Source organism: Aphelocoma coerulescens, chromosome 14, assembly GCF_041296385.1.
Source record: "Aphelocoma coerulescens isolate FSJ_1873_10779 chromosome 14, UR_Acoe_1.0, whole genome shotgun sequence".
Classification (NCBI taxonomy): domain Eukaryota; kingdom Metazoa; phylum Chordata; class Aves; order Passeriformes; family Corvidae; genus Aphelocoma; species Aphelocoma coerulescens.
The window spans coordinates 13893523-13921398 of record NC_091028.1 but is presented as its reverse complement, the minus strand read 5'-3'; the positions used below and the strand labels follow the sequence as shown (position 1 = coordinate 13921398).

At 43.4% G+C, this 27876-nt stretch overlaps 1 long non-coding RNA gene across 2 annotated transcripts; it reads right to left on the bottom strand.

Moving 5' to 3' along the window:
* Nucleotides 1-634: 634 nt before the first annotated feature.
* Nucleotides 635-24362, bottom strand: LOC138118490 (uncharacterized). 2 transcript variants are annotated; one of them, XR_011155170.1, is made up of 3 exons: nt 24238-24362; nt 23988-24081; nt 635-768 (listed from the first exon to the last, which is right to left on the bottom strand). It is a non-coding gene; the product is annotated as an uncharacterized lncRNA (long non-coding RNA). The 2 variants fall into 2 exon arrangements; XR_011155171.1 differs by lacking the exon at nt 635-768 and adding an exon at nt 14465-15763.
* Between the last annotated feature and the right edge of the window lie 3514 nt (nt 24363-27876).

Here is a 27876-nt window from a genome sequence, read left to right as displayed (position 1 = left end):
GTACAACTGATGTGAGTCATGGAAGATAAAGAGAGTAAACATGTAGGAACTTTTGCCTTGAAACTTGCTTAATGCCATCAACTGCTCAAAATGACTATGGAGAAGCTGTAACCACAAGGTCTAAAATGTCTTTTAAAGCTTGAAAGGGACACTGGCCGCTGCTCTACCCACTCTTGGGTACTCACATTGGCATCATTAACACCCAGATCTGTCAAAAAATCATCCCATTGTGACTGAACCACTGATGGTCCCACTCTGAAGCCTTGGGGCCATGCAAGAGTCTGGAGGAAGCCACACAGAGATTAGAAGGAAGTGTGGCCTGGACAATGATCTGGAAATTGTCTTGCACATCAAGGAAGAACCAGCCAGCAGGAAGAATAAAACCCATTTACATTATTTTTGACTTGGGTCGATTGATGACTTGTGAATTCTGACCCTTACAGATGTATTACAAGCACAAAACTTTGCTCTCAATGATCATCATAAACCATTATTTTGGTGCTGTGTATGTGACCCAAAGGGTGTAGAGGGATTAAGGAATAGTGGTTCAAAGATATTTAAAGAACTCTGAAGGTATGCACGAGAAGCTTGTCTGAATGGTTCCATTTTATTGGGCAACAATTTGTTTTTAGACACCTGTAGAGGTTCTGAACCCAAAATTGATGTCATACAGCGTCTTGTGGTTGTCTGCTCCGGAAATGTGGGTAAAAGAAACTTCCCTAAAGCCAGTTCCTGTTTTTCTTCTCCATTTCCATTCTTCTTAGAGTTCTGCAAAACATGTGACTTTCATTGACTCACATCATGATGAAACAGCAAGTTCAGACACACATTTCCCAGAGCACTGTTAACGTCACTCACTTGGCTTGGATTTGACCCCAACAATTACACTATAAAATATCAATAGTTATCAGTCCCTGAGCTTAGAGGACAACAGGAGGCACAGGATGACCCAGCAGCCACTGTGCCACCACCACCCTACACATGGCCAAGGAACATGACACACACACTCCTCGTTACTCAGAAAGAGAAGGCAACAAAGCTCACAGCTCTGACAGTGGGGTCAAGAGGACAAGGAAGCCTTATGGTTTTGACACAAAAGCTGTGGGCTTTCCAACGAAGCAGAAAGGGAAGGCTCTTCTGATCCAAACCAGCCTGGCCAGTGTCCTCAGCCAGGAAGTCCCCGTATGTTGTTGCATCCCATGGCTTTGACATAAATCTGGAAATTTTGTACTCCTTTTTGCCCAGTTGTTTCCCATGGACCCATTTGGGCATGTATAAGAAACCTCTAAGGGAGGAGAGCAGGCAGTAATGGGTGTTGGGTAGGCACAGGAGTCTGAAGCATTTGTAAGGTCTTCCAAGGACGCTGAAAAGTATCTTATATATAAATCACATCACATGTTGTCTCTTTAAATGGTGATCACAAGGAGTTCTGGTTTGGTCACCATTGGCTCTCTAAGCAAGAGTGTCTAAACTCCTGAGACACTACAGCCAAAGTCTCCAAGAAAATCTCTGCTGTGAGAAAATTGCCGGGGAGTTACGATCGATCCAGAAAGACAAATCAAACTGTGATGGGGAAAGTTTCCTCAACTGAATAGAGCTGGAAGGTCAAACAGCTCCTTAAATTCCTGCTTGTCCCAGTTGATTTCTCTTTTTCACGTTTTCAGTTATTTAAGTAATCTTATGGTTTGATTTTGCTTCAGTGTCTTTGTTAATTTGAAATTTTTTACCCTAGTTAGAAAGCAGAACCATGTTTACCTGGCTTTGACATTAGTGTAGCCCTCTCAGCACCAAGACTCTTAAGGTCAGACCTGCATACAGTTTCCTCCCAGGCATCTCGTCAGTCCCACACAGCTTTTGGGCAGCCCAGCAATAAATAATTTATCTAGCAAGATATCCTCAAAATACTCTAAGCTCTCTTAAAAAAGGCATTTTCTTCAGTTGACAAAAATCAACAAAAATGGTCATCTCTACTGTAATTCCACTGAGTTAGAGATAATTCAGAGTCATGGGGAAAATTAATAAAATCAGGAAAGACTCAGATGTTTTAACCTCATTGACCTCTGTTAAGTGACATTACTGTTTGGGGATTTTTTTACTTTTGAGCCTTATACAACAGTTTTAGTCCAGAAAAAAAATCTGCAGCCCACAGCTAGTTCAGGTTTTCCACTGCAAGAGGAAAGGCAAGCCAGGGAGGGCACCTGCTGTGGGGACAGTCCTCCTGCAAAGGAGCTGGCAGGTGGTGAGAGATGAGGCAAAAACACTTCTCAGGCAGTCTTTGGAGGAGGGATGTGAGCAAACTCCTGACAGCCCCAGACATCCACCAGCAACGCCTTGGGGTCTGTGACCCAGAGTTTTATATCCTTCCCTTTTACACATTCCTCCTTTCTGTTGCAACCCCCTGGTGACACATCCCCTGTGCTTGGAGACACCCTCTCCTCCCCACCAGCAGCTGTGCTTTCATCACACACCCTGTACAGCTTTCCAGTTGTCACTCTCGTTTTAGGGTCTCCTCCCTCCCCACTCCCTCCCCTTTGCACCTGAGCATCCCCTTCAGCTCAGAATCCCCTCACAGCACAGAGACCCCGCTGGGAATCAGTAATCACAAACTTTGCTGATTGATTCAAGGTGTTCTTCACCTCCTCCTCGTTTCTCCCGCTATCTTTCAGTCCTGGGGAGATTCATTCCCTTGAAGGCTGGTTTGCTGTCACACCCTACTCTCCCACTCCAGCTGCGATAGTGGCTCACCCTGGTGATGCTGAATTTCAGACCTGAGCTTAGTCCAAGGTCACAGTTTCTACCATTTTGCAAAATGGTAGAAAACACAAATTCCATAATGGCTTGTGACTGTGAGTTAAGTTCAATAGAGCTGGCAGCTTCGCTTAGGCAGATCTGCAGCAGGACTGACCTCACTGACTGAATGAATCACTTGTCCCCCACGGGCAGGAATGTTTCTTCCAGGACAGGATTGAAGCTGCTTTCTTACAAAGGCACTATCAGTCCCAAGCAGGGAGTTGGAAGCTGCCTGAGCCACACACCTGTCTTGTAGATAGTTCCTAGGCCTGCCAGGCATTTACCATTCAAAAAATACACATTCTTCATCAACTTGAGCTGAACTTTGGTGAAGGGTGTAGGGGGGAGAAAGGAGAGGAGAGGAAAGGAGGAGGGGAGAGACTCAAAGGGTTCAAGTGGAAGTTTTTGTTCAATCCTTGACAGAAATAAATAACCAAATCTACCTGGTTTGGCTCTAGTGCATTTGTTAAATATGCCAAGGCTAGAACTGTTATCCCATACCAGTTTTCCAATGATTGGATTAAAAAAATAATAATTGGTTTCTTGTTAAATGAGAGTATCACAGCAGCTTCAAGTGGAAGAAATACCCTGAAGGGAGAAAAAAGTGACATGAACCCAGTGTGGTCCCAAAAGCAGGTAGTCACCATCCTGTCCCAACTTGTGTTTGCAGTGGGGCACGGGCCACCATTGTCCCAGAAGGATTTGCCCACTGCACCAGGTCAGGAGTACTCAGGGAATGAGTTGGACATTTAGAACAAACAGCAAAACAAACGTGCATGAGACACAGCATATTCAATATATTGTCCTGTTAATGGCCAAGGCTACACTCCAAAGTGAGGCTGTGACACACTCCCCAGACTGGCACTGGACACATCAGAGCAGACACATGGTGGGGCCCTTGGTCTGTGCTGATCACCACAACATCACTGGGGTTAGGGGTGGGGGAGAAGCACGGAGAGCTGAGAGCTCAGGAGAGCTCAGTGCATCCCAGCACTGCAGCATGCTTTTAGCTGCAGACATATAAAGGATCTCTTCAAGTATTTCTAGCTAGAAATGGGCTTCATTTAGATATTTATGCCTTCATTATGGTGAATAAAGACATAAAGAAGAGTCACCTATCTCTGTGGCTATGGCTAAGAGACGCTGCATCCAAGACTAAAATATTTTTGCATGCCTGATCCATACCTCCCGTGTGCTAAGAAGCCTTTAAGCTCTTTTTAGCTGATGAGACATGAGCAGGTGGTCCAATTGTGAACAAAATGTCAGAATCCCTTCCCAGGTACAAAACCCCACTTAGAGAGACAGTCAAGCTATGCTGATAAACGCCAACTAGCCCCAGGCACCACCAACCCCCAAATCTCTGCTTTCAGTGCTAACATTAACTCTAATTATGTTCATCCTAAATCTGCTTCCAGTCTGTTTTCATTACCTTCATTCACGTTACTTTGCTATCACTTGTCCCTGCTTGCTGGCCTGATCTGTGATCAGATCTATTAGCAGACCTGGTGCAGTGTGTTTGTGCTCCTCGTCAGCCTGCATGTGCCACTTCTTGCTTTCCTTGGCCTTGCAGTGGGTGCAAATTTCTGAGACTGGACAGCAGCTTCATGACAGCTTTCCAGGGTATCACCAAGGGCCTCTCCCTCTTTCACCCAGGTCAGCAATGAGAATCAGCATAAACCCTGATGTGTCACAGTGGGAAGCTGCTCTTCACACCCCACAAACACGTGGCAGGTGTGTTAGACAAGGCATGGAATAAGGTATTGTGTTGGACTTCCAGCAGCACTGATGGCTTGGCTGCATGAAAACTGTTTGTTTTTCCCAAGGTGCTCCCTCTCCAGCTAACTGAGCTGAGACCTAGAGAAAGCACTGATGTGAACGTGCTGTGGAGGGCAGCTTTCTGTACCACACAAAGCAGTGGGATAGCCTGGAGAAGAGAGGGCTCCAGGAATACTTCTAGCACCTTCCAGTGCCTGAAGGGGCTACAGGAGAGCTACACAGGGACTTCAGACAAGGGTCTGGAGTGACAGGACAAGGGGGAATGGCTTAAAACTGACAGAGAGCAGAGTTAGATTGGATATTAGGAAGAAATTCTCCCCTGTGAGGATGGTGAGGCCCTGGCACAGGGTGCCCAGAGCAGCTGGGGCTGCCCCATCCCTGGAAGTGTCCAAGGCCAGGTTGGATGGAACTCTGAGCAGCCTGGCATAGTGAAAGGTGCCCCTTTCCCTGCTTCAGTTGTTGTATTCTGGAAGGTAGTGCAGCCTGCAGGTTGCATCAGGGAATGCTGCGTGCCAAGGGCCTGGGTTCTCAGATGTACTGAGCACCCAAGGCTCCAGCTGTTCACAGTGGGATGTGTAGGTGCTCTGTGTTTCTGAAAACAGCATTTACAATTTATATCAACATTTTATATCTGCATGAATAAAATCCCTGAAGATTATCTCAGTGCTTCTGGAAGGGGTCCAGGCACTTACAGCTTCCCTTGTGCCCACTGAGTGTGGCAGGCTCAGCTCTGAAAGCAGACAAAAGTCCAATGACATCCTTAGGGTAAGTGCACTGTTCCCATTGTAGCTGCCAAAAGGACATATCTAGATCAGAAAAATGTTCTCTCTTCTTCAGGGAGTTGTTAAGATTCTGCAAATTATTGTAATGAATTGTGAGACCTTGAATGAAGGGTGCTACTGAACAGTAGATCATTGTGTCTGGGTGAATTTCATAGGCATTTCTATAGTGCTCATGAAAAAGATAAGGAAAATTGTATTTTGAACACATTCTCAAATGTATGTGTCATTTCTGTGTGCTTTCACCCAGCTGGCAAAAGAGACAGAATTTTACAGGTACTCAGTGAGGTGTTACTCTCCCAACATAGCATACATGTTCGTTCATGGAATTTTTAAGTAGAATATTTACTGATTCACAATAATTCCCAAGCATTTTTATATTCAAGAAATTATTTTCTAGTATTTGCCATTCATTCTCATCCTTTTAATGCTTTTAGTCAATAAAACCAAGCATTAACCACCCTTCACAAGGGTTCCTTTTCTTCCATTATCAACTTTGATACTGTCATTTAAGTATGATATTACTATACCCACTCAGGAAAAAGGCTGCTACCCACAGTGATGGGTAATGAGACAGGCTTTCAGCACATTCTTTGCTGTGTAACATCAGTAGGATTACCAGCATCACTGGAAAAAGAATATTTCAACTGACAAAGCAGAAAAGTGGAAAGTCCCTGAAAAGGAAGACTCAGTAAGTCCTTTCCTCTGCATGAGAACAGGCATTCATTCAATCAAGGGCCTCCTCGATCTGTGCAGCAGAAAGAAAAGGGAAAAGCATTGCACTTTGGGTTCCTTCAGACCAGAGAGGAAGTGGAATAATTGCAAAACACCCTTTAAACATGACGTAGTAGGATGTTCCTCATGGAAGCGTTTCCTGCCTCCTTTCCAGCCAAGGACACGAGACATGTGAGGAGCAGTAATTTGGGGAGGTGCATAATATGTTTTAATGACCTGCTGGCATGCCAGGGTTTCTCCTTCCGTGTCTGAACCCTCTACAGAGATTAATAACCTTTGGATGTTTGAGCAGAAGGTCAAATAACTGCTGTATTTTAACTCTTGTTCTGCGTGGGTTTTTTGTGGTGTGTATTGCCTATCCATCTAAATTATGGAGTTTGGGGTTTGGGGTATTTTTAAAGCTTTTCTATAGGAATAGGAACATGTCCTTCACTAACGCAAAGTCAAGTCAATGCTTGTTGGGATAAGGGAGGCAGCCTTTTAGGAGAAAGAATTATTTTAAATTCCTGCCTTCCTCAGTCACTTTCTGAGCTTCACACAAGCATTCTGCTCCTGCTGGTTTACTGTTTCACTCTTGGGCAAGAAGTGAATGAAGGAGTGAGTCTCAGGCCCAACCGTGAATGGCCGCACGTTGCCACTGATGTGTGGATTCCCCCATTCTACAAAACTCATCATTTCCCTGGGCTGGACCCTTGGAAAGGCAGTAGAGAGGAGAGTCATTCGGGCTTACTTTTGTGAGAGGATTAATGCCTTAATCAAATGACTTGCTTGGAAGAAAAATGAGCAGATGCTGCAGCGTTTCAAGTGTCCTTCGAAACACCGGTAAAAAATTCCTTGTGTTCCCTGAGATCAGATACGTGTGTGACGGTCCCTATTCAGCCCGTGTTTGCAGTTTGCATATTTCTGTGTAAATGTGTGTCTCACAATTAGCTTGAGGATGTGCTTACAGTTGCTTTTACAAGTCCTCATTCTTGACAGTTTTACGGATGTTTGCACTAAGTAGCTTTTAGTGGCATACTGGTGAAACTAGGCACCTTGTTTTCCTTTCTTAAAGGCCCTTGGTTCTAATACCTACAAAGACTAATCCATTTGCCTCAGCTAATCCAGTCTAAAAGTACTCCAGTGCACTTGAAAGGATGTCCTGTGAGCAAAACATCTCACCTTGAGAATGGGGAAAAACTTGTTTTGGAGGTTGCTTCCCTCTGAAGGAGCAACTCCAATTGGCTAATCTATTTAGCAAAATTAATGAGAGGGCCATGGATTGAGTTTCATGGCAGACTAAAGCCCAGCTTTCTCAAAGAAAGGAATTCATTGTTGAACCTTTGATGGTTTAAAGGAGGAGAGATGCATTCATATGTTTTGGGTAACTCCCTCATCATTACTAAGATAAAATAAAAAGGCTTTAAGGTTTCTTTCACCAATCACCCCACAAGTTGGCAATTATATAGGATTACTAGTATCCCATAGACCTGAGCTACCAACAGCTATTTTATTCCCTTGTGTAATGCATTTTATGGTAATAACAAAAGAGCCCTTCAGGCTATTTTGTGGTCCATACAGATTTTGAAGGAGGGGGAACTCTTATTTTTGTTTTTGTTTTGAGTGGGGGCGATGGGCAAAAAGGGGTTTTTTTCTGCCAAGAGATTAGTGTGAAAGAATGAAATGAAATGTTTCGGTCTTGTTCAGTTCTAGTCTAATCAAGCCTACTCTCAAATTAATGAGCTCTTACCGGGGGGAACATCCCTCGATGCTGGAAGGCAGCAGTAAAGCTATGCACTTCTATTTCAAAAAAATGTAAAGCAATATCCTTTTTGGCTTCAGATAAAACAGTGAAAGAAGCATTTTTCATCTTTTAAGGTTTGATTTAATGCTACACTGACTTGCAGGGTTTGTGTTTATTGGAGGCATTTTTCTAGAGAGCTGAACAAATTGCCAATAATTTGAGGGTTAGTATTCTGGTCTCTTTTGGCTCATGGTGAATGAAAAGTCTGGGACAAGGAAGTCTAGCATGAGAAAATAAATTGCATTTATTTTGTGAAAAGGTCTTCCTAAACCCTCTTCAGGCCATACCAACCCATCTTTAGTCCCATCTTCTAAAAGCCCTTCCTTCTCCTTGCCTGAATTTGTTCTGCACTGCCCTGGGTAGCTACGGAGGAGTCCCTCAGCTTTGCAGGGATGTTTCTTGCACAAAGGGAGGAAACTTTCTTTAAAATGTATCATGCCTCAATGGCTCACAAGACCACAGCTGATGGGCTCCTCTGGGGCTGGAATAAAGCACAGGCACAGGCTTGTAGTGCCTGAGGGCTGTAGATCCTGGGTTGTGGAACAGCATCACATGGGAGTCCTCTGTGTGCCAACAGATTCAGGTCACCTTGAGGTACTCCACGGTGCTTGCAGCAAAATCCCTACATTTCCTGCAATAACCACCCCCCACAGTTTACACCACCAAAATCCAAGGCTGGCACAGTAGCAAATGCCCACTGGAGCCTCATGTGCAATTCTTATTTGCCCTTCTGTGTGCCCATTATAGAACTTTTATGAATTATCTCAACACGTGCTATTTTTCTCACTCTATTTATCACAGAGTGGCTGGGTCTCACTGAATCCATGTGTGGTTTGTATTCTCTTGTAATCTTGTGATTTCAACTGTGTTTTCAGGTCTTATCTACTGTTCCCTATATCCAAGCATTGTGCTGAACCAAGGTGTGTTCTCATATTCTTTGAGTTTCCTATTATATTGCTACTGTAGTTTGACAATATTCCACAACCATCAGTTAATTTTTACAACAGCTCTGGGAGATAAGGCCTAGAAGGATTAAGCCCAAACTTGTCATATTTCCTAATGTGAATCACGTAGGGGCTGATTAAATATCCTGTACTTTGATAGGACTAAAGTAGAAAAGTACGAATACAAACCTTTGTAGTTCCAGGTCTAAGTGAGATCTTAGCATGGTTTTTCTGGTTGGTTTTGTTGTGTTTTGTGGGGGTTTTTTTTGACAGGATGGATCCTTCTGTGTGTCAGGGTTTTTTAGTAAAGGAGGGATTTACCACAAGTGAAGTAATATGGAAAGGTTCCTCTAAATCATTTTTCTAGCATCACATTAGAGGTCCCTGCTACACTCCAGGACAAAGTCAATGATTCTCGTCAGTCAGGGATTAAGGTCCCTCAACCTCTGTGTTCTTCACCAAGGTCCCTGCCTCATTCACTGTCTGTTTTCCATCTCCCAGGACGTGTGAGGCAATGGTCTGGCTAACAGCAGCCTCCTTCAGCACAAACCATGATTCATTTCCTCAATATCATTCTCAAATAGTGCTAGAGGCCAAAATGCCAGACACTACAATTCAGTTCTTCTAACGTCTGCTAACAAAATACCATTGGTTTTGTTTTGTTATTTTGTTTTTAAGAGGAAAAATTTTAAAAACAGGGGTTCCCACTGGTGGAAACCTACTGAGTTCCACCTACCCAACCAGTAAGACTGGACTTTGAGAGAAACAGGGTATACTTCTACCTTTTGAGCTAAGAGAGCAGCTGATATCAGAATATAGGCAGCATTTTCCTCTCTGGGCAGGTACCGATGGGGGATGAGGAAAATGAGCTGTTGGCAGCCTGCAAGGTGGCAGACACCAGTGGAGAAAATTCAGAAAGGGATATAGTGGCATCTCAAGAGCCTATTAACCCATCCAACCTTTATCCTTTGCTGCTGCTGCTGCTGCTGTACCCCAGCCTGCCTTTTTCTTCTCCTGGTTTCACCTTCATTTTGCCTCCAGTAGGGTCTGTTGAGTAGTGAAAGACTCCTTGTTCCTTACCCAGTATTGAATGGTCTTGGTCAGCCTCGAAGAGCACTTCCAAATGCAGGGTCTGATTGCTGAAGCCACTGTCTTCAAAAGAGTTTAACAGCTTGAGAATGTGCAGGCAGCAATGCTCAGGGATTTCAAAAGGTCTCCTTTGGAAAGCCATAACCTGGTCCCCAGGTGACATACCCAGCTCATTTGCAAGCTCCTGCTCCAAAGGAAAACAGCACTGCAAGCTTATGGATGAAATAACTGCAAGAACTGTTTTAAAGTTGTTCACATTATTTTTTCATCATGTTTTAGGCCTTCAAAATAAAGGAGCTATTTTTGCTAGAACATTCCTCAAAATATTCAGGCAAAGGAATACGCCCAGCATGGAAAATTCCAGAAGAGACCATTACAATGGCTGGTTACCAATTCCTTATAATTTTGCCAAATGCAAAGAGGAAGACACAGGCTGCTGCAGTGATCGCTGCTGGTGTCAGCTCCACATGGAATGACACTGGGAGCTGATACTGTGGAGAGGTGCCACACTCCATGTAACTTCTGCTAGTGCTCAGAAAACAGAATTTTTCTCAATAAATGGCAATGCAACAGGCCACAGTTGTATTTTAAATAAGTGGTTTTGCACTTGTAATGAGCTGTGAAGATGGGGCTAAACAAGGAAATCTGTGTGACACCGTCACAGACAGTTATTTCCCAGAAAGGATTGCTATGCTCCAGCAATCCTTGCCTCCTGCAGACCAAGGTCAACAAACAGAGCCTGAAAGCTCAAGGTGAGCTCTCTTCATCGTGGGCTATAAGCAGGGACTGATCACAGGCAAGGCATGTTGGTGAGAAGCAGAATTTAAGCTTATAAAACGTAAACAGGAGTGCAGCAAGACAGATCCTGTGTCAGAAATGACTGGGAACAGGAAGTAGCACAGCCTGTATGCAGGCCAGCACGGAGGTGCAAACATTTGTGGGATGTGGGAAATCAAAATGTCTTTCAGGTAAAAGCCTTGCCAAAATGCAGCAAGTGTTCTTTTCAAATAAAACCTCCCCTTATTTATCTACCTCAGCCACATAAGCTTTTAATTAGACCATATGCATGGCTTCATAGGAAGCTCCTTGAAAGTGGAAAGCTCCAAGAAAGCACTTCCAAAGTGAAAGCCATATCAAGTTGCCCTTGTTCACAGCATGCCCTTCTCTAGAGAAAGAAGCAAAACTAAGAGTTCAAAGCAGATAACAAATACCAACACACCTGAAATGGCTTAAGGGACTATTATTATTATTATTATTATTATTATTATTATTATTATTATTATTATTATTACTATGTCACACAGAAGTCAAATGGATTTCAGCTTAGAGACTCCAAAGTCCAAGAAAGAAAATCCAGCTGGTAGTACTGTCACATCTCTCTCCTTATCTACCTTCTCTTCACGTTTAGTGCTTGCTTTCACGACAGATGTGAATCATTCATACGTAACAGTGCCACTCAGACTAGCAAATATCTCTGGCTCAGCTCACCCTGTGGCCTTTTTATGAGGCTATCACTCCACAGAGTTGGCAGTGACATGTGGACTGCCACCACAGATCTGGTTCTGATCATATCTTCCAGTGATTCTGCAAATGAGAACTCCTAATATGGGGCTATCAGCAGACAAATTGCTTAAGCCTAACAATGCCACAAGAAGAAGTGTAAACAATGGGAATCTGCTCCATTTAAGCAATGCACAATGCTTGCATTGTCTGCCCAAAAACAACAACTGGAAGGATCAGTTCTCGGTTTTTAAGCCGGTCTGCTGCCAAAGCAGAATGGGAAAGCACACAAAAAAGGGAATGTTTTAATGCATCCACTGACACCACTTCAAACTGGAGCAGGATCACAGAAAACTCCAGTACTTGGAAAAATCAAATGCTTTGCCCTTGAAATTCTGCCTGTGAAGTAGTTTGGGGAAGACTGAGAGGACTGAGAACAAACAGTAAACAGAAAAACAAGTCACCCTTCAGAGCCTGGGTTTATTGGCACAACCTGAAGAAGGTGCAGTGGCCTCCTGTGAGGATTGCCTTTCCCCCAGCTGCCACAGCGAAGAGGAGCAGAGAGGGCAGCAGTGCAGACTGGCAGTCCCAGCCTCAGCATCTTTGCTCTTGGCTCTCTCTCCCACAGCACTGACTCTTCCCTGGCTGTAGTATTTTTCCTAGATTAGGTGTGTAGCCTTCTCCACTTTTTTTCTTCTGTCTCTGTTCATCTCAAAACATGGGCAGAGAAAATTGGCTGACTCTCAGGTGACAAGCTGTGAAGTTCCATCCTCTCTCAATTTATTTAGGTGAGTACTGGGGGCAGAAGAAGGGGACATGCATGGAAGGAATCTGTTGGAAGCTGCTGATACCCAGCTCCAAGGACTGAGAAAGGCATACTAACATTAAGTCACTTAGATGGCACTAGCAGAAGCTTCATTTGATGCAAGCTGGCCATGATACCTGGACTTGTCTTTCACCACAGATCTCTCATTTGTGTGCTGTCTTTCCCTGTAGTGTTGGTCTCTACTAGAAACGAGGGGGAAAGCGGGGGTCTGGAGAGAACTATTCCACACCTACCCACAGCTGAGATACTTTCAAACAAGCTCCTTTTTTGGCTCCAGAAAGAGGCTGCCTATTTCTTTACATTTGAGGAAGACTGATATTTTTCAGTAAGTACAGCACTCTAAAACAGGGAGAGACATCCACAGTCACAGGATGTGGAGCTTGAAGGACCTGTCAAGAGACAGAAGAAAAGCACCTCAAGGCTTTTTGTGCCTTTCTTATTTTGGTTTGGTTCTTCATTCATTTTGGTTTTTTTCTTTCTGACAGGGTGAAAGTCTTGTCACATCAATTAGACACTGACCTTTATCTCCTGTTTATAAACCCTTCCTGTTGCTGTGTAGTTGGAGCAATCTCAGCTTTGAAACAAAGTACTGCAGCTTTCTCCTGAAAGTCATTTGCCATTCTTGGATGAACATGTCCCACATTTTTTCCCCTCCAAGAGATCACTCCCCCAGAAAGGACAAAAAGCTGTTACCCTATGCCTTGGCAAATTCTTCTTGCTAGTGGAGGAACTGTAGGGGATCCACACTTGTGTGATCACACCCGTCTTCTGTAGATGGAAGAAAGCTACTGGCTCAGAACCATCAGTTATTTATTCCCCATATCCACCCAAAACTAGCATAAGGGTCTCCTCAGGAAATGAACTGGTAGTTTAATGAGAATGGTGATCAACCAGGTGACACTGGTCTGCTGTCCTCCACATTTTCTCCTGCAGTGGCTCTCCACAAGTACATTGTTTTTGACAGGATTTACTTGGGGATATTTTGCTTATGACCCACCATTCCTTACTTGTTACACAGCACAGAGCAAATTCCTGCGAAGTAACGTGAACAAAAACATTCTTAATTGTGGTTGAGAACCACAGGTTGTGACCACGGGAGGAAATGTCACACGTCCAATGAGCATTTTTACTTTTCTAAAATTTAGAAAGTCTTGTGGATTTATCTATCACCGGGGCAATTTCTTGCTGATTAACTGCACACACAACTTTCATAAGCAAACCTCAAGAGAAAACATGTTGAGGTCAAGAGAAGGAAATGGACTGGTGCATTCTCTGAAATTTCAGCCACCAGACCTTGAATCTGGAAGAGGAAAGCGTTCCATAAAATACTAACTGAGGTATTTAAATTAAAACAAAACAAGTGAAGTCAGAACCCAAAAGACAGCAGGACTCCAGGGGAAGAAAATTGGTTGCTTGATGAATCAATACATTGTTTTCTTTTTGGGAGTCTTTTTCGCACCAATAATTTTGCTCAAGAACAAAATGAAACAGTGAATTTCATTGCACAGAGATTGAGGGATTCCAGAAATTATAACATTCCCATTCAGAGCAAAATTTGTTTTCCTTCACATGGAAAATTTTTGATTTGGTAGAAATTAAAAGTTGTGTTTCCCTCATGGATGTGTTATACTTTAATATATAATATAGTGTTAATTTTTAAGAACAAATGACAGAAGTTCAAAAGAAAATAATATATCTGACTTTTTTTCAGGTATGGAGCTAATTTAGGATGTTTCAACATTATTGGAACTTTTTCATTACTTTTTTTGAAATGAAATTCCCCCAAAAGCAACATGAGCTCACAAACTTCACTTTTTATTATTATTTTAGCGCTACCACATTTTACTGATGGGGGAAAAAAACCCTTTCCATCAAAGTTTTTTTCCAATAAACACTACTCCTGAGTCAAGTAGGAGCGTGTCTGAAAATCCCTCAGATGGAAGATTTATTATGTATCATTGGGGGAAAAAAAAGCTTTTCAGGGCCAAATTCTGATACAAGCTGGTTTGTGCAAATATACACTGAGCTTCAGCCAGTGAAAATGAGGCCCTTTCGATGTACTTTGTGCTCCTAAAAGAGAAGGGTACCCAGTAAAAAGGGTCAGAAACATTAGTGGGTACATATGTGTACGAACAGACATTCTGCTGCTGCTCTTGGCACTCAAGAACAGCTTTCTAGATCATTTAAATGATATATATCTTCAATATAAAGGCCCATAGCCATATGATTTTCAGGTATTTTTATTGTCTTCCACTTCTTTAATTTTTTTTTAAACAACTGCTTTTTTTTTAGCTTATGAGAAATAACTTCATAATCTATGACCAGACAGATCAACTAAATTTTGATACTAATTAGCAAGGCCCCATTTGTCAAAAAAATCAACATACACAGCTTGCCTGTCACTCGGAGCTTCCCCACAGATCTGTTTTTAAAAAATACTCATTTTATAGAAACACAAGAATTTGTGGGTTGCAGAAGTGCCCAAACCAGCAAAAGGGTTAAGGAAGTTGTAGTAAAACCAGTGTGTTTCTTGAGTACAATCAATTATCCTCGCTACAACAACCCGTATTTTTGGGAAGGTGGTAAACAGAAAGATGCCTGAGCTGCCAAGCTCCAGAAACCCACTCAGCCCAGAGGTTTTCTGAGAATGTCAGTCTGATAACATGGCTTTGCAGACAAAAACATTGTGATGTGTATCAAAATATTGCAAAGGGCTGACTGCTCTGCCAAAATGAAATCCAGCCCTGAGAGATGTGAAGCACAACAAGCAGGGGTGATTCAGTCCAGTCCTATAAACAAGATGCAATGGAAAGAGGTTGCATAATTAACCCACTGCCCTAAGAAACGGTATTTAATACGCCATCTATTTAAAATTAAGCTGCTGTCAAAAGCAGCGTTTTTATTTCTCATTTTAATTCTGTTCAAAGCAAATAAAGCCGTGTCTGCGGTGTTGCCCCAGGCAATGACATGAGCTGTTCCAAACGCGGGGGGTTGCAGCCTGATTTACAACGTTGTGGAATGGCCAACGTTCTATTGCTGCTTGAGTGACCTGGCGAGAAACACCCGGCGCTCATCTGGAGCGGGGAGCGACGACGACTCAGCGCTCTCCTTGGGCCACCTGGATCCTGTTAAGTGCAGGCATAAATCAAAGCAACCTTCACATGACAGAGGCTTGTCCAGGCTGGGACTGGGTCAGACCCACTCCTTCCAGCAAAGTAAAACTGAGCTGCAAAAAGTTGTGCTGTTATTGTTCGCTTCGTAGTAGCACGCGGAGTCATTTCACCGCAAAAGTGGAGGAAGTCACAGTCCACAAGAGTCAAACTTGTCTTCTTTCCTGTGCTTTGGACTCATCTGCACCTGCACCCAAATCTCATGGCCTTGTTTGGCCTTGAGCAAAGGCTTGGCTGGCACTTCACAGGTAATGTTGGCACTAGCACAGAGGACAAACTGTTCCCCTGTTTTCATCCCACAAACTGGTGGCAAAGGCAAGGACAGGACTTAGGGTTCATCAGTTATTAGGGCATGCCCTGGAGCCCAGTGCCTGCAGGGAGAACAATGTCACCAGTTAGACAATCTTGAGCTTTTCTGATGAGACTGAGATGAGGACTTCTGCAGGCAGTAGAATTTTAAAATAGCACCTGTCTGCACAGAGGAAATTTTCTAGTTCAAGGATCACTTGATAATTACACAATTTTTACTCTTCTTTTACTCTAGGCAGACTGCAGCAAACACTTAAATGACATATAGATTTCATTTAGAGTGGTAAATATTTATCCTTCTAGAGATCCAGAGTCAACAGCACTGGATAATTGAAGTTATTCCTGTATATACTGGTGGTCTTCACCTACCCCAATGCTACCACATGTTTACTTCAGCTCTGACATGCAAGACCACCCTTCCGTATTTACCTTCCATTGTGGCCAGCATGTGAGTGCAGAATGCCAACCACTATGATCCACGTGGAGCTTCTGGCAGGGCTTGTGTTGTGCTGTCCTAAAAGGTAGATTTTTTGTGGTAGGTGGAAGCATGCTTGGCATTTTTTGTATTCAAATGGACAGAATTTGTGTCTAAAAATGGCAAAGTGAAAGGTAGGAGCACCAGGTAAAACTACTGAAAATAAAGAACTGTAAGTGCCCATTAACACATTATGTATCTTCAGTGTTGGTGGAAAAGGCTAAGAATTATCTGTAGAAATCCATTAAAAAATCCATCTCCTGCTGTGGAATTCTGCTTTGTGTTTTACTGGCTCCTATGAAGTCCTTATCACCAGAGTATAAACCATTTCACTTCTGAGACATCATAAAATTGCTGCCATTGAAGCCCTGGTAATTAAAGCCTGTTTGAGACCACAGAGCTTGTAAGCTGCATGAGAAAATTCCTAAAGCCAGTTTTTTACAGAGTTCTGATTAGAAACTCTTTCCAGATATGGGCAGATGAAATGCTCTAGAGACAATCTCAAGGCAATCTTAATTCATGTTACATTGATTTACTGGGGAGCTCGCAGCTCAGAATAGGCTTTGATGGCAATATCTTATCTCCTTGAATCTGATAAACTCTGAGGACAGATGTATTGCTCCAATTAACATAAATATATGCTGCAGATAGAAAGGAGGAAAATAACAAGTCTAAGAAAACAGGCCCTCCTTAATGCCACCTCCTGTACACTGAGCACTGCAGGGCCAGGCTCCATGCTAATTGTAGGACCAACAAGCAAGTTCCAAGGGAATAAATGTATACTGGGAGGCTCCACGACATGTCTGAGCTCTTTCCAGAGGTGATTTTTACACTTCAATTAACATCTGTCACCAGTCTCTTCGCTCATCTCTTCTTGGGGAAGAAAGCTTCGCTGTGGCCTCGCGTTTGGTGAGGCCTGTGGCAAACTGGAATCATTAGATTGGATTTCTGAATTGCTGGGTTGGAGTGGTTTGGCTGTGTATTTATGTTAAAGGTCTAGGCATTTGGAGAAGAAACTGAAGACATCTGTGAACTTCTTTACTGTGCAGGTGACTGAGCACAGGAACAGTGCTCAGAGAGGTTGTGGGGTCTCTTTCCCTGAGATATCCAAAAGGTGTCCAGACACAGTCCTGAGCAGTGTGTTCTGGGGACTCTTGTTTGAGCAGGGAGGCTGGACTAGATGACCCCCAGTGGTCCTTCCACCCTGACCCACTCTGTGGTGAGACTGCATTCCTGCAGAGGTCCGTGCTATCCTCTCAGACCATCCTGAAGAAAACTGTTACCCTGCAGAGGCCGCTCTGGCAGAGCAGGTGTCCCATGGCGTGGGAGCTGTCACTCTTGATTTTCATATCTTGAGTATCCCAAGCACAGGTTATTGGTCTAGGGCCTGTTTTCTTAGACTTGGGGGGAAGGTGAGAGAAAAGGGAGGGTGGGAACTTCACTGAGAGCACAACAACAATCTGACCAAGGCAAATTAACATAAGCAAGGCTGTCCAGTCTCTGCAAGCATCTAGTAAAATAGCTGAAACACTACCTGAAAAATGATTGCTAATGTCTCCTCCAATACCAAAACCCTTTAAAAAGTCTTTTTAGGGCAGTCAGCAATAGTCAGAAGTTGCTTCTTGGAGCTATCACTCAGAACCACGCAAACACAATCAAGCCAGGAGTTGCTCTGTCCAACTCGCTTGACAACAATAACATGAGGGTGAAAAGCAGAGCATGTCCAGGTGACTGGTCAAAGGTTGCTTCTGCCATGCTGTGTCATGGGGCAGGACACAGAGAAGAGGTGCTGCTTCTCACGTGTCTTTCTATCACCTGACAAAATGGGTGTTCTTTGTGAGGAAGTGTCTGCTCAAAGTAAGAAGGTGGGAGAAGAGATCATGAAATAATGTGGTAATTCCATAAAATTTTTCAGGCACCTAGCTTGGCACAGGCCCAGTGCCAGTCAAGAGTAGAGGGAGGTTTAGCAAAGCTGGTTGAAACCTGGGATTTCCCTTTGAAGACAGGGATATTGCAATCTTCTGACTATTCCTTTTTTTGTACCTTACCTGAAAAAGAAGACGAAAGATTGAAATTTCCTATGAAACTGAAATCCTGAGTGATTTTGCCCTGATATCATCAGAACATCCTATTTGCAAAGATTTGTTTCAAGGTGCCTGCAGTCCTCACGAGGTGACAATGCTTCATGTCTGTGGAATTGTTTAGAGTTTTATAAAAACACAAATTCAACGGGAATCTTTTGTTTCCATCAAAATGGTGGTTCTCAGTAACTTCACCCTGAAAAAACCAGTCTGTTTCCTTTCCAAACCTAGCTTTCCTTCATTGAGGGAGTACACTCTGCTGGAAAATCCCAAGTCCATTTCCAGTTAAGCCTGTGCAGAGAAGCCTTGCAAGCACTCACATGTTTGCAGGAGCCTCGCCATGGACATGGCATGGCAGTTCCAAGTTGTTTTATCTTTTGTCTAAATATAAATAGATGAGTGAATATCAGTAATTTCCTCTGTCCCTCTCACTGTAGGGGGTTTTATCTGTGCGAGGGAAGGCTTTAGGATTAGGGCCAGTCATCAGGGCTGTTTCCAGGCTCTCTGCTCAGGAAGGCTCATGAGCTGTTCAGAGATAACACCGTGTTCATACGTGGCCTGATCAGCCGTGCTCCAAAGGGCATCCCACACCAAACCAAACTGCTTTAAAGAAACAACAGCTCAGCTGTTCCCTGCCTGCTGCTTCTGGGGCAAAATGTGAGTTTTCCCACGAGGCTGAAATGACTGCAAGGGCCTTTTCCTTCCATTTGGCTGTTTGGGCCAACTTTCCATGTCTTTCATTCCCTGCTGATTTGGGACCTGCAGGTGAGCAGAAAGCTCCTTTTCCCCAGAGACCTGACTAGCCCAGTAAAACTGGAAGATGTGGGTGGTTTCTTCAAGAGAGATCTCCTGGATTTTCATGCTGGTTTACAGGAGTTATCGCTCTTGTTGGCCATGGTCACTGCCATTATCTTTTCCCATAAGTTTTATCAGTGTTTTCCTTTTCATCAGAAATGTCTTCTTTTTCTCCCTCTTGATCTATGGTGGGTCACTCGCCTACCAAATATTCAGCAAAAAGGGGTGGGCATTTACCCTGATGAACTTGGATCCACATTTCTTCCCAGTTCCTCTCCTCATATGACCCCAGTTTCTTCTTTCCCTGTCCAAGTCCTATAGCTAAAAAAAAACAACTCCATCAGAGGGGCTGGCTGACACAACCAGATAAAGACGACACAGCTCATAAGGGAAACTTGGAAGGGAAGCCCTAAAGTTTGATTGCATTACACAGGGAACTAAACTTTATCAAAATAAAATGCACCCCTCCAAAAAAAAGGGATCCCATAACCCCACAAGGATTAAAACCTGCACTTAAGCTGGGCAGTTCTCTGGCTTGGTAATGTCATGATTTAGAAGTTTGCTGAGCTGCAGCTATTTGCAGTTGTTAGACTGAACCATCCTTTCACCTCTGCAATCTCATGCAGTCCCTCAGCATTGTGGGGATGCAGGCCAACCATGATAAATAACTGAGCCTATATTTACAAATACCAGCCACTTTGAACAATCTGACCTTTCTTGGGGATTCTGACCAATCTGCAGTGGAAGACAGCTGATACCTTCCAGGATTTTCCATGGTTAAGGTATATATATAAAAATTTCTGGCTGTTTGTACGCACTCCAAATGCTTTCTGGCTTGTTTTATCTGGCTGTGACACTTTGTTCTGTGGTTAAAAAATGAAAGTAATGTCCCAGTTAATGATTTTAGATGAAGCCCATTATTCTCACAGCTATTTTTAAACACCATGGAAGGTAAATCAATCTAACACACCTACAAGACTAATATTTTAATAAACTAATAGAGACAGTGGGCCAAAGCCATGGTATTTTTCCTCTGAACTCTTGTTTTTAAATGAAACCCTGTGAGGTTACCTTGGCATTCCTTTGCATGAAGAAAGCAAAACCTAAAAATAAATTGCTGTGGCTGTCTCCTGAATTTTGTCTTTGACTTTAAATAGGAAACAAAATAGAAAATGGCTTCATCTTCCTAATTAGCAAAAGCTGAGGAAGGATGTTCCTGCAGAAGGTATTAAATGATTATGAGGTTTCCCCTTCTTCCACACACCTGTTAAATGGAATCTGATAATGCCTCTCTCTTATTAATATCTTGTGAGAAAAGTCAGAGGGGATGCCTCCTTGATCAAGAGATATGCTTACTGCTATAGTTCATTCTGGAACACAGAGTGAACCCTGCCTCCGTGAGAACCTGAAGACATTGACCCCAGGTTCAGCCACTGTAACCAGAAAAATAATGAGAAAAGGTAATAAAATGGGGGAAATGATCTAGACTGTGGCTTGGTTCTTAGCTTTGCTGGAAGTTGCACTGAAATTTCAAGAGGATTTTCAAGACAAAAAAATTCCAAAATATACTCAGAGAGCAGAAACATATCTTGGTCTAAAATACATTTTAGACTTTCACCTGACTAAAATGCCCTGTCTTGGGGTTTGCTCTCCTCTTTATTTTCCCCTTTTGCAGCTATAGACAAGTTTCCTGCTGCTTTAGTTAGTGGAGAGATGCTCAAGAACACTAATCCTCATTCTGTAGGATCAATATGTCCGGTCTGAGCCTGCAAGATGGATTTCCTGTCATGTCCTTATATCAACTCTTAAGTTGCCCAGAAGTAAGCAAAGCAGTCTGATGGTGAAAGAGTATTTGGTGATTTGCTGTTTTAGAGTAAAGCTGGAGTACATGAAATTATTGCCACATTAGCAAGTGTCTCCAAAAGTGCGTTGTCTTCAAACAAGGAGATGCTGATGTGAAATTTAAAAAGCCTTTCACAAGTTAAAAATGCAATAGGTTTGAAGGACATCAGTGAGGAAAGGTGAGGAAGCACTCAAGGGAAAGGGGATCAGCTGGAATACCTCCCCACCTCCCTGCATGGCTTTCCCTTCTCCCCAGTACAAGCAGGCAAACTCTTCCACATCTTCCAGGGAAAACTCACAGAGAGCCTCAAGTCACCCCAGAGCTGAGCAGTCCACAGCCAACATGGACACTTATTTCTTATTTCTTAACCTGGTTCTTCCCATCCGAGTTGCACTTGCTCACAGCACGTGTTGTGTTGAGCACATGAGTGGCTGTGTTCTTCCATTTGCCCTTTGCAGTGAATAAATGATATTTTCAGGTGCGTTTCTCAGGCACAGAGCTGTCCCTGCAGCTCAAGCAGGAGCTGTGGCAGGGAGCACAGAGCAGACCCATGACTGGCATTAGTGGTGCTCACTCTATTAAAGGCAGCTGTTAGAAAAGGAGAGTTACTGAATGTCAATTAAAATGCTTCCGTGATTTAAGTGGGCGACTTCCATGCACAGCTCTGTAACACTACACCCCTCCGTGTCCAGTTAACAGCACTGCTCTCACAGAAGCCCCTAGTAGGTCAATTTATGCAACAGCATTGACAGTGACCTTAAGGAGGGATCATTAAACTATTCTCCTCTCCTGGGATCCGTAACTCTATCTGCTCTCTCTGCAGGAGAGGATGGGACAAGGTGGGGAGGGAAGGAGCAGCTCATTGACCACCCAGAAATTACTTTGTAAGCCCTGATTCTTCTTGGAGCACGTCCTAAGAAGAAAAGTGAGAAGAAGTTAAAAAAAGCAGGCGCTGTGGTACCTGCAGGGGGTAAGAGTTTCCCAGTCTCTAACAGCAGAGCCAGAGGGATCTCATTCCTGGTGGAGCAGGCAGCGCTCTGCACACTGGACTGGGGCTGGGTGCAAGGGATGCTCCTCCACCTCCACTGCCACTGCCAGGGGGACAGCAGGGCCCTTGCTCTCACAGAGCCACTGTTGCCACAGGGCTGAGGCTCTCCTGGCCCCAGCAGCCAAGGCCAGCACCAGCACCCGGCAGGGAAACTCGGCAAAGGGCTGGGAGGGGACGAGCCCGGAGCCAGCCCTGCGCCAGCTGCGCCTGTTAATTTACGGGAAAGGATGACTTTTGTCACTTGTCTCATCTCAGGCACACTGCAAGGCTGAGCTGAAAGCTTTTAATGGTCCCTTGACTCCGAGCCTGCAGATACAGAGAGATAGAGAGCATAATAAACTTTCAAAATATGATCTAACTGCATAACACATCAAATGTGTATCTTAACTGTATCCAGTGGAGCTGAATGGAAACAAACACACCATTTCAAACCAGACCACACACAGCAAGATAGTGCACATGACTAATTTTGATGACTGATTTCATATAAATAATGTACCAAGATCAGTAGATGCACTATAATATCTCTTCATTCCACTCCTTTAATTAACTTTTCATTGAGAATCCAATTGAGAGCGGCTAATAAAACATTTGCTTTTTGCTCCTTAGATTAAAAATACATCCTGTCCTTACCAAAAACACGGAGAGATTGCAGGAAACTTGGGAAAGTGGCCTGCTTGATGCCATTCAAAATAGTGCCAGTGTTACAGCTCTTAGCTGTGTGGCAAAAGAAGACATAACAGGTGTAGATAAGGAGTGGAAAGAGTACAGTATTATGGTCGCTGCACGTTGTAAATTGCTATGGGAACCAAACAGTTTTGTTCTAGATCAGTTTTGCCACCTACACAAAAGGGGAATAAGACACAGATAACCCTACAGCTGAGTTCTGCTCTTCTGATGCCTAGCAATGTTTAAATGAACTCATGAAGGAAGTGTTGAGTAGTGAAAGACAAATGACCTTTTCCGTCTGGGAAAGGTCTTAAAATCTTAAAGCTGCAATGCCTGTGTTTGTCAAAAGAGAAAGAAGGGAAAATGCAGGTGAGGGAGAGAGAAGCCAAATCCCCACTGTCTGAATTCAAAGAGGATGGCAGGATTTAAAAGAGCTAGTGACCTTCAGGAAATTGATCCTGGTGTTGATGGATCACTATATGTAGGATGCAAACTAATAGGTCAGCTGCTGCCTCTTCACTGTATAAAAGGTGAGATTTCCTATGCCTCCAAAGACAGAAACTTTAAATGCCTTTAAGTGAAGTAATTTTAACACTTATTACACCCTCTCTGGGGATTTTCAAACTATTTTGCAAATAAGGCAGGCAGGTAGGGCAGAGAAATCCTCCCATCCTGTCATTACTGATGATAAACCCGATACAGAAGGATGTGACATGACTTGTCCCAAAAAACCTCTCTAAGAGGGACCCTCATTGCTTGCACCTCAGGTATGTGATTAACCACCAACCACCTTTCCCTTTTAACAAGTTTCGTCAGCTTTCACATTGGAACTCCACAGAACCACAGATTTCACATATTTTTTTAATACTAAGCCACCAGTAAGTCCAGGTTTACTTAAAACAGTGCCCAGGATCTCTTTATAGGTCTATAAACCTGTGAGGAACCTATTTGTGACCTTGGGCTGAGATTCAAGTTTTAAAGGAACAGTGAAACTGAGGCAATTTTTTTCATTACTTTGGTTTTTGCACTTAGTCCTCATATTCTGCATTTGAATGTGCCTGAAGGGCTTGCATGGAAAGCAACTTGCAGATTTCCAAAGCCTTTTTCTGTTTCAGCCTTGGTCCCAAATTTTGACTCTTCTAAGTCTGGCAGCCTTTCCATGCAGAATTTGCAGTATTCACATCTTGGATATTGTTTGGATTGGACCTTCCAAGATACATTAGCACCCAAAGTCAGGTTTACAGGCTCCATCTCACACAGGTACAGCCCCTCTGTCACACCATGGTGTGGGACAGCAAAATCCTACAACAAAGCTGGGTAGAGAAAGTTAATAACAGCAAACAGGAAAAGAAAAAATAAATAATAAAAGGATTACCTGCTGCATGGAAAGCTTCCCAAGGTTCAGTACGACGTGGGAAAGAATTCATAATGCCGGGTTTCATTCAGACCATTTCTGGGAACAAAGGCACCTGTATTAAAATCAGTGGTGTTGATTTTGGCAAACCATGATCAAATAGAATAGAAAAGAATAGAAAAAAGATGGTACAAATCTGATTGTCCCTGGGCATATAATTCTTGGTGCTTCTCTCTACCCTTCCCACATACATCTTGGCACAACCTGGTACCTTTTGTTTTGCACCACATCTTTTTCGATTGAGTGAAACATCTTTAAGGTGGCAACAGGGTGAGTGTTAAAGTGAGAGAGAGCACTCTAGCTGGAGCAAGCAGGCTTCACAGGGGCAGCCCTTCTACCTGCCAAGTCTCACCACAGCCTCCTGCCCCTTGGATCCTTTTGGAACCCACTCTGAGAAAAATTCAGTCATATGCTTAGTTAATTTTAAACTAAGAACCAACCAGAAGACAACCAGAGTTAATGGTACTCATTTAAATTAGAAGCTCTCCTGCATATGGGAAAAGCCCTTGGCTGGGTTTCTCTCAGCTGGAAGTGCACAGAACTCTGAGCTCTCTGTCCATGGGCTGTTTCACAGCAGCTGAGCACCTTCCCCAGCACCTCTTTCAAAAGGCCACCAGAAAAGAAAGATGGGAAACAGAATAAATACTGGAATCATTCCATAAAATGTTATTAAGATAAGAATAGCTAGAGATAATAATAGCTAGTAAGGAGAAATGGGGAATTGGCACAGGATCCTTCCACAGCAAGGCATGGAACAACTGGGGACCATTCCTGGAAATCAAACTGTAGCACCTCCACATGCCTCCAGGACCCAGCACATTTTACCAGCAGAAGAAAGTGCTACCAGCCTAAAGTGCCATTTACTGCTGAACTGTAGCAGGGAGTGAAAAACAGCATCTATTCAGTGGCTTCTTGGGACAGAAAGTGAAAAACAACATGACCATTGAAAGGGCAGGAGGAATTTCTGGTAGGCAGAGTGCAAATAGCCAGGTTGGCCCGTGGCCAGGCCATGGAGGTTAGTCATCTCCTTTTGTCAAAAGTGCCATCAGATCTTCAGTGACTAGGAGCATTCAGGGTCTTGAGTTTATGTCTAAGCCAGAAGATGGATAACAATGCTAAAAAGGAAACATCAGAGGCGGGTATGATCATAAACAGGGAGGATGTGCAAGATATCTTCCAGACAGAAGGGGGAAAATGGAGCTCTAGGCACTGTCCAAAACAAACAGGAGTCACCATGAGTGGATGGGGGTCATTCCAGGCTATTATGTGAATTACATCACAGCCAGCATCGCCCTCCACATGGCTTCACAAAGTTTGGCTTTAACCCTTGAATGTCACTGCCAGAAGAACACAAAAATGCTGCACCCACAAAGAAAACCGAGAAGGAAACTCAAGGAGATAGAAGTTAGGAGCCCAATTTCACCTGAGGGAACAATTAAGAATTATTTATCAAGGATGAACTAATGGATCTTTATTTTTAGAGGAGAGCGTTGGGGAATTTTAAGAGTTTCCCGCTCTTAGCTTGTATTTAAATATTAAATAACTTTGTGAGTTCTGGGGAATGTTCAAGACAGAAGTTCAGGCAGTTGCAGGCAGGCCACAAGAAATAGTTCTCAAAATCAAAATAATAAGCAGCATTCCTGGATCCAATTTAGATTTTCTGACATCTCTTTAGAAAACACCCAAGTGAATAATTTCACCTCTTGTTGCTAATGGAGTCTGTCCAGTTAAGTTAGGGGACTTTTCTGACACTACAGGATTGATCTGTAATGCATCATTCAGCAAGAAAGTCTGCAACTGTGAAAAATAAATCCTTCAAAAATAATCCTGATGGATTTTCAGCCATTGACAGACTGAAGAAGCCTGGATATAAATGCACCTGTATTTAAGTTTCTCTATGGCTGAAAGAAGGGTTGAAAATCAAATCCCATGCCTTTCATCTGCTTGAAACTCTAAGTAAAATGCAGATCCACCAAGTCAGCCCTAATTATTTACTTTAAAAACAACATGCACTTTGTATTGAGCACAGCCTTTAACTCTGTGAGCTATTTCTGGGGACTGTGTCTTTGGCCCTGCACTCCACACACAAACAGCAGCAAAAGGTCAGTCATGAGTTAACATCAGAGCTGGAAGACAGCAAAGAGCCCTGCTAATCAGACTTGCTCCTGACCACTGGCTGTTCAAAGAGCAGAGTGGGGCTAGATGTTAATGCATTTGACCCTTCAAAAGCTTAGTAGCCAATTAGCTTCCTAAAGGCTGTGGTGAGCTGGACTCATTTACTCTGCATCCCCACACTCCTCTGTGGTGTTTAAAAGGCAGCAGGATCACCGACAGTTGCCCAACAGGGCCCTCTGCACACTCTGCACTGAGGCCACATATGTGGTCACTGGAGGGGAAAAGAGATGTAAAAGGCACAGCTTGGGGTGACTTCCACAAGCAAAGCAATGTCATCTGCAACACTGTACGATCCCAGGGGGTTCCATAATTCTCCAAAGTCATCCTCGAGTTCTCAGGAACAGCTCCAGAGCATCCCTTTGCTTTGCAGCATGAAAGGCAGGCCTTATGTTCTCTTCCAGAGCATCAAAGTCATAAACACCTGGAAAACTCACAGAGATCCTTGTTATCTTCATTGGACAGGTGCTTACTGAAATGCCAGACCTCGTCTGAAGATGTTCACACCTTTGTTTGACACGTCCAGCTCATGTTTCTCTCTGCCTCACCACAGCATTCGTGACATCGTGGCAGAACACTCCATTCCCATCCATAACTCACAAATTGGCAGGGCTGCTGATTTTCTTTTCAGATATCAAAGCAAGTTTGCCAGGGCTCACAAAAAGAAATCTAGGCAGATAAATGCAGAGACACACTATCAGAGACTCCTTCTATCCCTCAGCATCCTTCAATCAATGCCACCCTTGAAGATCAGCAGGGCTGATAGCACAGCAACCAAACCATGCAGTTGTGAACACCCTTTATCTGAGAAATAACTGCACACACTTAGTCAGCTACTTGGGAAGGGCATTTATTGGTCTGGTACCAAATCACTGAAACACTTAGCATATTCTTAAGTCACATATGTCCAGCAAGTGAAGTGTGTCCTTGGCAGGAAGCTGAATCTGAACAGACTTAAACACTTGTTTAAGTATAAGCACATACGTAAGTGTCTCACTGAATTGTGGCTGTGTTGACATTTGTATTACTAGCCCAGGTGTCAAGCAGAATCATTTATTAGTTCCTTCTCTCTCCCCATTTACCTTCTCTTTTGCACTGGTGCCTTCATAAAGAGAAGTTGTGCTTCATACCAAGTAGGCACAACTAATAACTGTATTTTAATAAAGAGAGAGATCAGGTGATGAGGACAATGGTGAGTGTAAAATTGGAGAGAGATGTCAGTGTACTATTTTCAAAGCCCCTAATTTTTTTCGAAGTGCTGTATTTTAGCACTTGGCACCAATGATTATGCAAAAATAAGGCACTGAGCTCAGCAGCTTTGAGTTAGAATTGTGTTTTAAAATTTCCAGTAAGTTAAACTTAACGGAAAGTCAGGGATATTTATTCCATGAATTAAAAGGAAAGTTTCCCCTTTTCGGTAACAAAGCCAGAGATGAGGAATGTTTCTTTTTTATCCTCAATATACACCAGTGATGCTGTTGTACTCTCAAAACTCCATAGGCTTTTTCCTCTTGGTTGAGCTGCCACAATCCACCAAATGACACTTCAGCCCTGTGTCAGTTTGAGGGCTTCAGCTACAGCTAAGGCTCAGCCACAATTCATCAGGATCAGATGGCAGCCTGTCCCTGTGAATGCACCTCCTGAGACTGGACACTGCTCACCCATCATGGAGCAAAAA